We start from the raw sequence: 16,310 nt of genomic DNA on the forward strand, positions 1-16,310 counted from the left end.
ACACTGAGCTAGGTACTGCTTAATAGGAGACACGCATCCCCGCAGAGGCTGCTCTTTAGAATCTCACAGTAGAGCAGGGATACAACATGGGTTCGTGATTACCTTTGTCGCCTTAGAGAAAAACACGTAGTGTGTTAAAGGGATTCAGAGGTGGGAAGAATGATAAAGCATGGGAGGTAGAGCATTAGGATGAGGAAAACTTCCTGTTGCAGGTGGCATGAAGTCTTGAATGATAGACTATGGTGTGTGCACTTGAGCTAGTGAGAAATAGGGAGTCATTAATGTTTTCCAGTAAAGAAATTTTTGTGATGAGAGATGCTATTGATTACGCGTGTGTGTGTGTGTGCGTGCCTGTGTGTTGTTTTTCGTCTTTTGAAGATTACTGTCAGCAGAATGGTGATTGGATTGGAAAGAGGTAAGCAGGAAAGTCAAACAGGGAACTATTGCAATAATCTATGGAAAGCATTAAAATCCTGTGGTAGTAAAATAGCATTGGAGAATGGAAAAAAAAAAAAAAACAGGGAGTGAATTAGAGTTCCATTTCAGCTGTAGAATCTTCAGGAGCTGGCAAAAGATTGAATGTAATTTTCTTACCTAATTATGTTTTACTTAAATTATTATTTAAATTAGTTGGCATTCCTAGAGCAGCCCAAAAACATCCTAACTGAAGGGAGAAGCCAGATTGCAAATTAAAAGTGAATAATCCCCACATGGATAATTGAGTCAATTATACAGTGTGTCGAACACATACAAATACATTTAATTCCACAACACGCCACACGCTCCCCAATTTATGCAGTATCTGAAAAAGAGGTATGTGGATTTACATAAATTATAGGTCTCTGATACAAACACAGATTACTTTACCTGGCATAATTTTAGAAGGGTCCCAATTCCCTCGACTTCTGAATAATTTCCCTTTTGTCTCCATTCATTACCTAAAGTAGAGCCATTAACCAGCATTTTTGACTCTCTAGTGAAGTTTACCTCCCTGTTTCCTTCAAAACCATAGCTGGGATTTTGAGCAAAAGGGCATCAGGGTGGTTTAAGCCCTGAATCCATGTAACTTGGAACAGAGCACTTTTCCTCACTTAAATTTCTTATTTCTGATCTGTAAAATGGGGATGAGAATAATGTCTGCTCCCCTGAGCTGTGATAAGAATTTAACAATGTGATGTATATGTGCAAGAAGCATTCTCCCCTCCTTTATAACACAAAGCACAGACTTCTAAGGTTGTACCAAAAAAGTCTCTGGTAATTCTCATCATTTTCACTGACGGGGTGATCACTTCTTATTGGCACTCATTGCTATAAAGGCTTGATGCAGAAAATAATTTCACCCCTTACATGAAACTCTCACCCAAAATGTTTCTGTGGTCTCTAGAGTGTAGACATATATATTTCCATGAAAAAGCCCTTATACTTGGCTACCTGTTACCACCTGCTAGAGAACAGGATATGTACCTTCTGGAGACACAGTTCCATGACCACACTTTACCCCTAACCCTCGAACGTGTCATCCCAACTTTATGATGGATCCGGAGCCCAGAATGGCTGCCCTTGATCTGTTGTGACTACTAAACATGCTGAATGCCCCCAATTTTATTTCTTCCATATCGTTGTCTTCACTGTAACTTTCACCAAATCTAACATTGTGTGTGTGTGTGTGTGTGTGTGTGTGTGTGTGTGTGTGTTATACAAGGTGGCATGTTATCCAGTTGGTTATAGTGTGGGACCCAAGGAATTTAACAAAAATCCCCTACCCCTGGACAAGCAGAGCAAGACTAACTCCATTTTGTGCTACACCCACCATCTCATGTATAACCCCCATATGACCTACTTATTCCTTAAGACACTCCCCCACCCTAGTCAAGCCGCTGAGCACACCCTTACTGGAAACCGGCTCATATAGGAATGCGGAACCCCTAACCGCCAAAGAATGTAAACCCCGCCTTTTGCCCGCCAAACTTTCGTGCCAATTCTTAAACCCCCCCTTTTGCCTGCCAAACTTGCGCACCAATTCTGACCAGAGTGATAGGCTAGTTTAAACAGTTACTATAGGGTAAATTGTAATTCAATTGGCCACCTGCGTGTGGACTGACATGACTATGCAACTTTCTGTGTGTGTTACAATCTCATTGGCCACTGGCCCCTGTAAAACTGCTATGCCTCTTAACCTAGGGGTCCAAGTCCCTGCTCCACTGTGTCGGGTATACTTGGGCCCAAGCTCGAGCTTGCAAATAAACCCTCGTGCGTTTGCATCAGTATCGGCTCCTTGGTGGTCTCTCAGATTCGAAATCGGGGGCATTACAATAGATTTAAAACCTAGTTTATTTCTCAGTACTGTGGGATATTTCCAGACACACTATTTTGAGTTACTGTGTCTTAGAACCGCCAGGAGGTGGGAGTGAGGGGAAAACAAATTTGTCTGCAGACTCTTTCCAATCTTCTGTCTCTTGCTGGTCACAATTTGTGCCATGGCTCATACCTCCCCTGTCCTCCTGAGGTATGTCACCTGTTGCCTTTAGGCATCATTGGAAAATCCAGAGCCTCCATGAGTTTGGTAGAGTACGATCCAAGTCCCAAAAACTGTAGAAGAAGTGAGCTCATGCCCATACCTAATCCAGATGTGTCCTCTCCCACCCCCTACCCTGCCAAGGGTGGCAGCAAATGGCAAGGGCTTTAAGACCATGGGAACAGTTCAGAGTTCCCAGCAGCCACTTTGTCAGGGAAGTTGAACAATACACTGAAGCCTGGGATGCAGTAAGGTTGAGCATATCTGGGGGTGATGGGGGTGCATAACTCAGAGACCATTTAACTCCTTGAGTGGAATTTCAACACAAGAGTTGCTTAAGCCTTGAATGTTTTAGCTCTTTGGTGATGCAGCCTTTTTATTTCACATATGCCTAGTTGTTTTACCAAAGTCTATAACAGCACAGGTTGGAGCAAGGTCCTCTGTGTCCTGAGAGCTAACACTTCCTTCTGGGTGTGACCTTTGTCCGGTTTGAAGTCCTACCCTCTGGGTGAGTTCCATCTCCCAGGCCCCATGGCCATTTCCTGCAATATAGTCTACACCCACTCTCTACCTGCTAGGCATGATTTATATCTTTGGCACTCAATGGATCTGAGCCTTTCCTTCCCCTCCAAAAGTCTCCTCCAACCCTTAAGTAAACCCTGGGTACACCTACAAGCCCAGCCCAAATCCACACCTCAGTATTCCAGCTACCAATGCAAATGGTTATCTTTGGAGGAAAGGTAACACCTACTCACCCAACAGACTAGTATCTGAGCCCCAGGAACCGAGTTCAGCTGAAACAACCTTGCAAGGAAGCTCTTGATATATATGGTCAGATTGGGGGTATGGGCATTTTATTACACACCCAGATTATTCTGGCAGTGGGTTAGCTAAGCATCTGGCCCAGGTCCTTAACCCTGTGAGTGTCTGTGGTCCTACAATTCATGTTGAGTGTCTCGGGTGAACTTTCAAAGGTAGCTTAGAATCACATAGGCAGAGGGCTAAAACTACCTGCCACTCATGTCCTATCAAATACAAAATTCATATTCAGCTGCATTTGCTTGCAGAAGCCATTGGCCCAGTTTTCCTCCTCCTCAGCACCACAAGGAACACACCACCCCCTCTCCACACCACCACTCGGTCACAGTTGCTAGCCCTGTTTTTAGCTCAGTAGTCAGCACTTGCTTTATGACTGTGAGTGGATCAATAGGAGTAGAACTGAAGAACGCCTTCTAGACGGGAAACATGCAACAGTCTGTTCCACAGCTTCTCCAGAGATTCTCCAGGGAATGGAGTTTCAAAATTGGATATTTTTATTTATGAGATGGTTATGTGAATGTGCCTGATTGAGGTGAGATCCATCAGGAACAAGGAACGCAGGAACATAATCTATTCTCTGAGTATTTATTTGCATGCCAGGCTGTGATGTGAAAAGGAAGAAAGAAGCTTAGGGGAAAAAAAGAAAAAAAAAAGAGAAGAAAAGAAAAGAGAAAAGGAATAGCATCAAAGTTGCAGGCCACATTTGCCCAGAAAACAAAACAAAACAAAACACAGTATTAACCAAATGGAGGGTGGGGGACGGTATGGGAGGGAAATGTTTATTAAAATGTAACAAAAAATATACTTTGTGATACATGAACAGATCCCTTTCTAATCCATTTTTAAATTTCTTTTGATGTTTATTTATTTTTGAGATACAGAAAGCATGGGAGGGGCAGAGAGAGAGGGAAACAGATGATCCATATCGGGCTCCATGCTGTCAGCACAGAGCCCAACGCAGGGCTCAAACTCAGGAACCATGAGATCATCACCTGAACTGAAGTCCGGTGCTCAACCCACTGAGCTGCCCAGGCGCCCCCACCCCTCTGTTTTAATTGGCACTTGCTTTTCTCCATTCTACTTCCCAGAGGCCTATGTCATTAACAGGACTGATATTTACACACAGGACATGTGACAGATTTAATGGATTCTTCAGTAATTTCCACCAGCGAACCCAGTAGGAAGAGAAGCTGATGGCAGTTCCCCCATAGACATATTGCGTGTGGTGCTGGTACACATCCCTTTGACCCAGTGACTAGTAAAGGAAATAAAGGCAGCAGACACCTCAAACACGCAACAGGAAAAGAAAACCCCACCCAACAGCAAACGAGCAAAGAAGCCTGACTTAATAACACACTTGAAGAAGTGTCTGCCAGGAAAAGAAACAAAGCATCTGCCCCTGTCAAGATGGACTTGAAAGGTGATCCCCCACCTGCTGAAACAGTGCTGAAGAAAGGTGTCCACAAAGCCATGAGAATTCCCCAATGTATGTATTCCCCGGTTTAGAAGGGAGCAGAATGGGAGAGAAATAGGCAGCCAAGGGGAAGGCTTGGGAGATCTGTGGAGGCTTTAAGCGTCTGAGGGCTGATCCAGCACTCAGGGGAGGAGCCTCCAGGAGTCACAGGTTTATTGCCTCTGGGCCAAGGGGAAAGAAGAGCATAGAGCGGTAAGGCAGAAAAAAACAAAACTATATCTAACTCCCCAAGTGATGAAGGAGTTGGAAATCTGAAAAGAGAAAACAAGAAGCAAAGATACCCATAGACAAAAGCCAGGGGGAGGTTACATTGCAGCTGCAGTGAAAATAGCCTTCCCTTCCCCCACTGTTAACACTGGCTGAAGCCCACAGGCACCCCAGTCCTTCCACTACAGGAAGGGGAAATGAAAGAATGAAAAAAGTGAACATCAGGGCTCAGGAGGGATCAGAGGGTCTGGGGTGCCACAGTTAATGAAGGGCTGATCTAAAGCCTGGGGCATCCCAGGTGCGCCTGGATGCTCAGTCAGTTAAGCCCCCAACTTCAGCTCAGGTCATGATCTCACAGTTCGCAAGTTCAAGCCCCACGTTGGGCTCTGTGCTGACAGCTCAGAGCCTGGAGCCTGCTGTGGATTCTGTGTCTCCCTCTTTCTCTGCCCTCCCCCAGTTCATGCTCTGTATCTCTCTGTCTCAAAAATAAATAAACATAAAAAAATTTTAATTTCAGTCCCTGCTCAGGGACTGAACTTGCCCCCTAAAAGTGGAGTGAATCTGGGATGCCTGGGTATCAGTTAAGCATCTTACTCTTGATTTCTGCTCAGGTCATGGTCTCATGAGGTCGTGAGTTCGAGCCCCACATCAGGCTCCGAGCTGACATAGCAGAGCCTGCTTGAGATTCTCTCTCTCTGCCCCTCCTCTGTTTGTGCTCTCTCTCTCAAAATAAATAAATAAACTTAAAAAATAAAAGTAGAGTGAATCCTGCTACAGGACAGTGAATAAAATCTCCAAGTTGAGAAACTGAAAGTCACACCCACCAAAAAAAAAAAACAAAAAAAAAAACGAAACAAAAAAACCAAAAAACTGTTACCCTGGGTCCCAACTTCCCCTTAAGCTTTTTGTAGACAGATAGAAGGCAACACTGAGCCATCAAGCTGGCATCCTGAATGGAAAAACAAACAGATCTCACAGTGGCAGGCACAGGCACTGGAAAATTCTGGCACCACATCAGAGGTCTGGGCAGAGCTGTCCATGACCCACACAAATTGGATGAGAAAAAGGGACGCGGCAAGTACGCGATCATCCTACAGAAAGAAATATACGAAAGAGAGGCGCACGGTACGCAAAAAAAAAAAAAAAAAAAAAGCAGATGAAAATAAAATAATGGAATAAAATAATGGAATCTGGAATAAAATAATGACCAAAGAGGCAGCAGCAAATCCCATGTGAATGTTCAAGATACAACTTAATAAGGAAATAAACTTGATGGAACGAAAACTAAGAGACAACTTGAGAAAACACCCAAATCGGCATAGAAGGCATTGTGAAACAAAAGAAAGAGACCGAGGACCAAAAGTATGCCATTTCCTAACTAATACGTAAATTAGACACTGAGACAAACAGACTAAACACAATTGCAAATTCGATTTCTTTTATTTTTTTAAGTTTTCTTTTAAGTTTTTTTTTTTAATGTTCATTTATTTTTAACACAGAGAGAAGGAGACACAGAATCTGAAGCAGACTCCAGGCTCTGAGCTGTCAGCACAGCTCGAGCTCACGGACCACAAGATTATGACCTGAGCCGAAGTCAGATGCTTAACCGACTGAGCCACCCAGGTGCCCCATATTTTTTTAAGTTTTATTTATTTATTTATTTTTATTTTGAGAGAGAGAATGAGAGTGAGTTGGGACAGTAGAGAGGGGGAGACATCCCACTTAGGCTCCTCACTGTCAGTGGGTGGCTCAGCCGGTTAAGCATCCGAGTTCAACTCAGGTCAGGATCTCACAGTTCATGAGCTCCAGCCCTGCATCAGGCTCTGTGCTGACAGCTCAGAGCCTGGAGCCTGCTTCTGAGCCTCTGTCTCTCTCTCTCTCTGTCCCTACCCAGCCCCCTCTCTCAAAAATAAATAAATAAAACATTTAAAAATATACATATACATATAAAAGAAAGCCTCATTATGTGAGTAATTAACCATTTCACACCTTATTGGCATGCGTGTACCTTCATCAGGCTCTGCACCAAACCCAGTTCCAGCTGGGGGTGGGTGAGGCTGCCTCATGCCTATGGGAAGATCACAACACACATACACCAGAAGACACTTTCTCTATAACATTGGAAACCCTGTATATGTCATTTGATGGAAGAACATATTGTGTTCTGAAGAGCCTGATATAAAATGGTGAGGCTGGGGCAAATTCTGGTCAAGTTCTCAACCTCCAAGGATAAAGAGACAATTCTTTGGGTATCCAAATGAAAAAAAAAAAAATAGAGGAAAAAGAATCAACCAGCCTCAGACTTCTTCACTGGCAACAAAGTTTTGAGAAAAATGCCTAAATCCAGCCAATATGCTATGCAATTATTAACCAAAGTTCCCATATGCTCAAACGGGATTGCATTTGTAATTTTTACATGTTCCTTCTGGGGAAACTGAGAGTTAAAAACAAGCCAACCAAGAGATTAATGAAAACAAACGAGTCAGGAATGGGGGTCCTTTGGCATGTAGTGAATGTTAAATCCATTGTAGAACTAAGGTTTAATTAAACTCTCTACATACTTCACCCTATCTTAAAATTTTTTTTTTGACGTTTATTCATTTTCGAGAGACAACGAGAGACAGAGCATGGGTGGGGGAGGGGCAGAGAGCGAGGGAGACACAATCCGAAGCAGGCTCCAGGCTCTGAGCCGTCAGCAAAGAGCCCGACGTGGGGCTTGAACTCACAAGGGCTGTGAGATTATGACCTGAGCCAAAGTCAGACGCTCAGTGGACTGAGCCACCCAGACACCCCATATGAAATGGGATGTAATACATCACTCAGGCAATAAATTGACTAGGACTTCTTAGTCTATTCTTAATTGTCGCAAGGGTAACAATCTAGATACTGGGCCACGGACTGTGGAGGTGTTTTGCTCAATTTGTGTGACCAACTCAGTGAGGACATAGGCAATGTAATCCGAGAGATTTTTATTTTGGAAACAATACTAAGCAATTTAACAATTACAGCTTGCTTTGTGACTTATAGTCTATGCCCAAAGCCACTTGAGTTTGAGACCCCTGCTTTAGAGGAGTATTTTAGGAACACACAAACCTTTCTTTGTAGAAGAAACAACTACCTAAAATAATTTCTTCAGTTTCTTTTCCTTCTCTTATCCACTTGCATAAAATCATTTCTATTTGTCTATATGTAGATTGCATGTATCCTATATAAACTGAGATTTAGATATAAATATGCGTACAGAGATTACTGGAATTCACTTTGGCAAATGTTCACAATATTTCTGGTGGGTAAGATTTTCTATAATTTGGGGGGCGCATGGGTGGCTCAGTCGGTTAAGCATCTGACATCTGATTTTGGCTCAGGTCATGAGTTCACGGTTCATGAGTTCGAGCCCTGCACTGGACTCTGAGCTGACAGGGCGGAACCTGCTTGGAATCCTCTCTCTTCTTCATTCTCTGCTCCTCCATGGCTTGTGCTCTCTCTTTCTCTCTCTCTCAAAATAAATAAAGCTAAAAAACTTAAAATAAAGATAAAAATATTTTCTATAATTTTTCACCGTTTACTGTGTACTTCTTTGTATTGCTGAACTTTCTGATAATGAGGATGTGTTATTTTTACAGTAACAGTAAAGTCATGATTCAAAACATAATGAAAATAAATGAATTACTGTGTGCCCAGGTTTTTTTTTTTTACATTAGGTACATTAGGTACTAAAAGAGGTTACATATCAATAACATTACTTTGAGTGACCCAAATACTAACATTATTTCTCAGGGTAATTTGTAAATAATTTTAATTCATCAATCATCATCAAAATTCACTTAAGGATGGTTTTTGTGTGTGTGTATGGGGAAAGGAAAGCTCACAGTAAATTATGAAGACTATTGCATTTAAAAAGAATGCTGATCATTTCTCTCTTCGGTATAACTGCTTTTCTTTTGTTTACACAGGATTTTAAGAGGTTTTCCCTTTAGCGTCTGTTTATGTTCCTAAATTGATGAGAGGGGCATAGTTAGTTTTCTTCAGAACCAGTCAGTGCCGCATCACTGAAGATAAAGTGATCCTTCTAACAAGTCAAATAGCCAGAGAGGTCCTAACTGGTCTCAAGAGAGCCCCAGGTCATTCACAGAATTTGTGTGACATGTCACCCAACCTCATTGTTCTAACAACCCATCCTTGGTTCTCTGTCTACACTGGAGAAGTTTCTCCTTTGTGATACAGTCTCAGACAGAAAAAGGACATCGGCAAAAGCTAATAAACCCGAATAAAGTACGCATTTGAGTTAATAGTGATGTATCAGTATAGGTTTAGTAATTGTAAAAAATACTCCAGATTAAGATCTGAGATTTTAAAAACACAGTCCACCCACTCAAGGAATTTACAAACCAATATGAAATTAAAGGGGCGCCTGCCTGGGTGGCTCAGTCAGTTGAGCGTTCGACTTCAGCTCAGGTCATGATCTCCCAGCTCGTGAGTTTGAGCCCCGTGTCAGGCTCTGTGCTGACAGCTTGGAGCCTCAAACCTTCTTCGGATTCTGTGTCTCCCTCTCTCCCTGCCCTTCTCCTGCTCACACTTTGTCTCTGTCTCTCTCAAAAATAAACATTAAAAAAATTTTTTTAAAAAAGAAATTAAAAAAAAAAAAGATATAAGGCGGAAAAAAGTGTCGTGATTGAGGTGAACACAGGCCACTGTGGATGCTCTGAATACACTATGAGAGCCACACTTTATCAAGCTATGCTTGTGCCCAGCATTGTTTGAAGAACATTATTTCATTGTACGTCACGACAGTCCTGTGGGCAGGTCCACTGGAGTGGGTAAGGAAATTCACAAACCTTAGAGGATTTGCATAACTTTCCCACAGTCACTCACTCGTCGGTGGTGGGTAGAGCCAGGACCTGAACACCTTGTGCTAACTCAAGACTGGCTCTCAGCCACTGTCCTGCTGAGAGATCCAGAAAGGCTGAGGGTATCAAGGAGCTTTACTTTCACAAGGACTCACGACAGAAACGTTGTGATGAATGCATAACAGGAAAGGCTGAGAAGGAACCGTCAGGGAGGAGAGAGGTACAATCAAGGGTTGAGATGGTTTCAAAAACAAAGAGTGTGGCCAGCAGCATCAAACACCAAGAGGAGGTCAACCAACACAATGATATAAAGGTTCTTGGGCTTTAACCACAGTGGGGTCGTTGGGGATCTTGGCAAGGGAAGTTTGGGTTGCATGGGGTGGAGGACTGGAGTGGGAGAGGTGGGGCAGGGGCGGCAATGCAAAGAACATAGTGAGTTGACAAATGAAGAAATAAGTGACAGAGAAGTGGATACACTGAAGGGCGCCTGGCTGGCTTAGTTGGTAGAGCATGTTGCTCTTGATCTCAGAGTTGTGGGTCCGAGCCCCACGTTGTGGGTAGAATTTACTTAAAAGCTAAAAAAAAAAAAAAAAAAAAAAAGATGGATACGGCAATGTTTGAATATTATTTCTAGAAGCCTGGCTGTTCAGATAAAGGGAGGGGTCAGCAATAGACATCAACCTAAAGAGAGACCTTTTATTTTAATATTTTGTTTTTTTTTATGTTTATTTATTGTTGAGAGGGAGACGGAGTGCAAGCAGGGGAGGGGCAGAGAAAGGGGAAACACAGAATCCAAAGCAGGGTCCAGGCTCTGAGTTAGTAGCGCAGGGCCTGATGCAGGGCTCGAACCCACAAACCTCAAGATCATGACCTGAGCTGAAGTCGGATGCTTAACCCACTGAGCCACCCAGGCGCCTCAAGAGATATCTTTTCTACAACTGGTTTTGCTTTGCTTTTTCTAAGAATGGAGAGACCAGAGCAGGGGTTGTACATGGGCAGTGAGCTGACCCACCTAACTTTTCGTTTCTCAGTTTTGCAACAGCTCCTGATCTTATTTGGGTAAATCCCCTTCTCCTTCTCCATGCTGTCTTCTTGGGATCTTTAGTCTGTGAAGGGTAGGTTCTGATCCGCCTCAGGACCACTCAACGACTTTCCCCAGGGACTCTAAAACTCCAGTGATTGACCCCAGGAGCTGATTCACCCCAACAATGAGGAGGAATCCGGCTCCTACTTAAAAATCTATGTGTGATCTTTCAGCCTGACCACAGGCAATTTCAAAAGCTTTCCCTGGCAGACTTCGGGAGGGAGTTTGCCCACCCCATGGCAGCAGGGTGTGCGGCCAGTGCATTGAATTTGAGGGAGTCACAGTCGAGGACTTGGGCGCCTTTGGCACATGTTCTTGGCACATCTCAATTTCTGGCCAAGTGTCTTCACTCCTTGGTCTCTATGTCTGAGGCTTTGGGTACACACACATCTTCTTTAGGCACTTCGGGAAGGGGCTCCTTACAGAGAGGAGAAGGGAATCTGAAAGACACCTTTCCCCCCTCTGACTACAGTAGCCATTACTTTTCCAGCCATTACTGACTACAGTAGCCATTATCCTAGACCTGACCTCCCCCACCCCCCCCCAGCTTATCGACCCCAACACAGGGTGTGTGAAACTGCAGAAGCCTTTGTTCAGGCTCGTTGGCAGCAATTGCCCAGATCCACCTGAACTCAACCATTAGGAAAATGGAACAGGGGGAGTCATGCTTTGTCTGGTTTCAGTCTCCCTCTAAAGCGAGGCAGTGATTAAAAGCTTACGTCTTCTGGGGTGCCTGGGTGGCTCAGTCGGTTGAGCATCAGACTTCGGCTCAGGTCATGATCTCAAGGTTCCTGAGCTCAAGGTCATGATCTCACCGTTCGTGAGCTCAAGCCCCGCATCATGCTCTGTGCTGATGGCTCAGAGCCTGGAACCTGCTTCTGATTCTGTGTCTCCCTCTCTCTCTGTCCCTCCCCCACTCATGCTCTGTCTCTGTCTCAGAAATAAACATTTAAAAAAAATTAAAAAAAAAAAACCTTACGTCTTCCTCTTTGGCTTGTTTGTTGCATTAATTAGCTACTGGGACACCTAACAACCTGCCTCTCCCCCAGCTCACCTGGCAATTGGTCCTGGAGGACAATGCTACCCAGCCCCACAGAGCTGCCTGGGCATCTGTTCTTCCCAAGGCCAGCTCTTGTACATTTCCTTACATGGGATGGACTCTTTTTCGGCTTCAATTAGCCCCAGCTCTTTGTAGTTGCAAAACCCCAACTGTCATAAACATGCCTACATGCTGATCGTGGAAAAACAACGAAGAAACTTAAAAAAGCAAAACAAAACACATATCAGTCCACTGGGTACCTTCACCACCGACAGCTTGAGAGACATGTGAGTTACGCATTTTATCTGAAATATTTTCTAAACTATTTTTCTGCTAAATGCCTCCTGTTTTCAGGGATAGTTCTGAAGCAAAAAGAAAAAAGAGTAGCAAAATAAAAATATATTTACCAAACCTAAAGAGCTGTCATAAATTTGGAGACGTTAGACTAAATGTTGAATTGAACTTTCAGGGGAAAAGAATCCCAAATCTATTTCAGTGATGGAGTCTCTTGTGTAGACTTAAAGTGCCCAAGAATGGCCAGCAGAGGGAGCCAAAACCATACATGTAATTTTTTTTTCTTCTCTACAAACCTTTTAGGAAAATGGGTTATTAAAAACTGCAAAATGCAAATGAGCTTCATTTTCCAAAAATATATGCAAAAATCATAGAAATCATATAATTTAATGCTACTCTGATGCCAAGTGCTCTATAGAAAATTTTAAAGCTGGAAGGAGATTCTGAATCTCAAGCAGTTCTAAAGAGAAGCATTCCCCCACCCTCCTTCCTTCCTCTCTCTCTTTCTCTCTTCTGTCTCTGGGACTTGCTTGAAATAACTCCTGAAAAGTAGGTAATTTGTATTCTATTTCAGCTGACACATTCTGTGAGTTGTATAACAACACATTTTCAATTGCCATTGCAGGAGCATACCGGTTCATACTGGAAACAGATGTGTTGAAAAGAACCTGGAGAGCCTCTAACTCAGACCTCCTAAATCAGGCCTTAGGTATACCTTAAAAAAGAAAAGGAACACGAATCTCAAAAAAAGTTTGTTGAAAAGGAATTTGCTGCAGTTATAAATGTCTCTCCATTTTCTGGGTGGTACCTACACTAGTTAGGGTGTTTGGTTTATAAACAACAGAACCCAATTCGGGCTAATTTAAGAGGGGAAAGGAATTTATTAAAAGGATACTGGTTTGTACTCTCCTTTTTGTAGTTTACAGTTAAAATTAGCGGAAAATATTTTATAGGTAAAATGATGAGTTTATTTTGTGTGACGTAATGTTCACAAATTTGAAAATTTAAATAAAATGGGTTAAAAAACAAACCTTGAGGCCCAAATGGCTTTACTGCCAAGTTCCAGCAAGCATTTGAGGAAGAAAAATGTTATCTAAAACAAAGCCTTCCATAGAAGAAAGGAGTTCCCACTTTTTTTTTTTAATTTTTTTCAATGTTTATTTATTTTTGAGAGACAAAGAGAGACAGAGCTTGAGTAGGGGAGGGACAGAGAGAGAGGGAGACACAGAATCCGAAGCAGGCTCCAGGCTCTGAGCTGTCAGCACAGAGCCCAATGTGGGACTCGAACCCACGAACCGTGAGATCATGACCTGAGCCGAAGTCGGACACTTAACCAACTGAGCTACCCAGGTGTTCCAAGGAGTTCCCACTTCTTATGTGAAGCCAGCATTACCTTGATATCAAAACCCAAACAAGGAACTTCAGTTTATAGAAAGTTGGGGTGGATGCACTTTTTCTATTCCTCTAAGTACAGCTAAAAAGGCTGGACATTACATATACAACAAACATAAGATGTCTCTGAAAGCAGGAGATAAGCAGGCAGGTGGATAGGGGCCTCAGACAGGAGGAATGATGATGGGGGTTCCTTTTTACTTCATATAGCCTAGGGTTTTTTCTTTCTTTCTTACACCTTGTATCCCTAGTGCTTAATAAAGTGTCTGGCAAGTAAGAGGTGCTTGGTTAATGAACAAATAAATAAATGAATGAATGGATCTATTAAGCATGAAGGGCTGTTGAAAGCACTATTGAAGAAAACCATTTAAACCCAGTCCTTGATCTCTTTGAATTTATTATATATGACCTAAACATTGGCGAATTTAAAAAGAACACAGACAGGGGTGCCTGGGTGGTTAGGTCAGTTGGGCATTCTACTTCAGCTCAGGTCATAATCTCATGGTTCATGGGTTTGACCCCTGCATCGGGCTCTGTGCTGACAGCTCAGAGCCTGGAGCCTACTTCAGATCCTGTGTCCCCCTCTCTCTTCCCTTCCCTGCTCGTGCTCTGTCTCTCTCTTAAAAATAAATAAACATTAAAAAAAAAAACCAAGAACACAATCATATAAAGTGTAAAACAGCTAAAACTACAAACTGTAAACACAAAATCCACTGTTTGTTAGGCATGACTAGTGATGATAAGCCCATTGCCTTCTATAGGATGAAGGAAAAGTACCATAGAAATAGGCAGAATTTTAGGAAATCTGTCAATTGGAAAAAGAATATTCCAAATACAGGATTAAAATATAGAGATTCTGAAAAAGAAACACAGAGTAAAACTGCTTAGCCTGGATCATAAATATGGGCCACTCTCCTGAATGCTCCTGAAAACTGACTTCTGTTGTAGACACCAGGAAGAAGGAAGGAAAAGAAATAAGATAAAAGGATTTTATCTACGGGGTAAGCTAAAGCACTCAATGCCTGGCACATATTAAAAGTGTCAATAAATGCAAGCAATTGAGAAATCCACACATCAGGGGTGCCTGGATGGCTCAACCAGTTAAGTGTCCAACTTCTGCTCAGGTCATAATCTCATAAGTTTGTGAGTTTGAGCCCCACATAGGGCTCTGTGCTGACAGTACAGAGCCTGCTTCAGATCCTCTGTCCCCCTCTCTCTGCCCTTCCCCTGCAGGCGCTCTGTCTCTCTCTCAAAATAAATAAACTTAAAAAAGAGAGATAGAGAAATCCACATATCCAATGGCACCTGCCTACAGGGCCACTTTGCTGAACAACTAACTGTAGGAGGTGTGGTTGGCAGTGTAGACTATGGGAAAGGAATCCCCTGGGCGCATGCAGCAAATAACCTCTATGGCCAAGCACCGCAGACCCACTCATACGTTTCAGTTTCCAAGGCATTATGGAAGAACGATCTGTGATATCTACAACTTCTATACATATTCATGAAGACATATGCCAGGATTGAAAGATAGCCAAGCAAGAAAGAGGAAAATCCTGTTACAATGACAAGACAATTTCCTTGGTTCGTGTCATCAGACAGGACAGCTACATTTCTTGGCTAATCTGAATTTAGTTCAGATCACTAAAGAGCTTTGTTCATTTTGTGATAAAAATTAGACACTTGCAAAATAAATTTCTGACAATTCCCCTAGATTTATTTTTGCCATAATCATTTAGTGCAGGAGCCTTTTAAAAAATGCATAGAAATGGCATTAGATCAAGATGAAATAATGTGGTTTCTAAAAAAGCACTTCATCAAATGTTTTGCTAGGTTTCTATAAAAGCAGTAGGAGGGGTCTGCTTAGTAATCATTCAAATTCTTTATTTTTTGCTTTACTTGGAGAACTTACCAACATGATTTACCAACATACTTTTTAAATCAGTACATTTTATTTTAATTAAAAAAATTTTGTTTAATGTTTATTTATTTTTGAGAGAGAGAGAGAGACAGAGCACAAGGCAGGGAATGGCAGAGAGAGACAGAGGGAGACACAGAATCTGAAGCAGGCTCCAGGCTCTGAGTTGTCAGCACAGAGCCCGATGTGGGGCTCGAACTCAGGAGCCATCAGATCATGACCTGAGCAGAAATCGGATGCTCAACTGACTGAGCCACCCAGGCGCCCCCAAACCAGTTAAATCAGATTATCTCATCTAATGTTTAAGACTCAATGATAAGAAGAGACCAAAGGTAAAGACACTTTAAGGTTAATTTACCTTATTTTATTTTTAATGTTTATTTTTGGGGGAGAAAGAGAGAGACAGCGAGGTGGGCATAGGGAGAGAGAGGGACAGAGGATCTGAAGCAGGCTCTGTGCTGACAGCAGAACGCCCAAAGCAGGGCTTGAACCCACAAACCGTGAGATCATGACATGAGCCAAAGTAAGATGCTTAACCAACTGAGCTACCCAGCTTCCCTGCCTTATTTATTTATTTATTTATTAACATGAAAATAGGACAGCTAGCAATACGGCAGTGTTTCTCAAACTTACTTGATCATTAAGACTTACCTGGGGTGCTGGAGGAAAAAAAAGTATGGATTTCCAGGCCCCCTCCTTGGAGGCTCTGATTCCTGAGGTTTAG

Source organism: Panthera onca, chromosome A1 (genome assembly GCF_046562875.1).
Source record: "Panthera onca isolate mPanOnc1 chromosome A1, mPanOnc1 haplotype 2, whole genome shotgun sequence".
NCBI classification, from domain to species: domain Eukaryota; kingdom Metazoa; phylum Chordata; class Mammalia; order Carnivora; family Felidae; genus Panthera; species Panthera onca.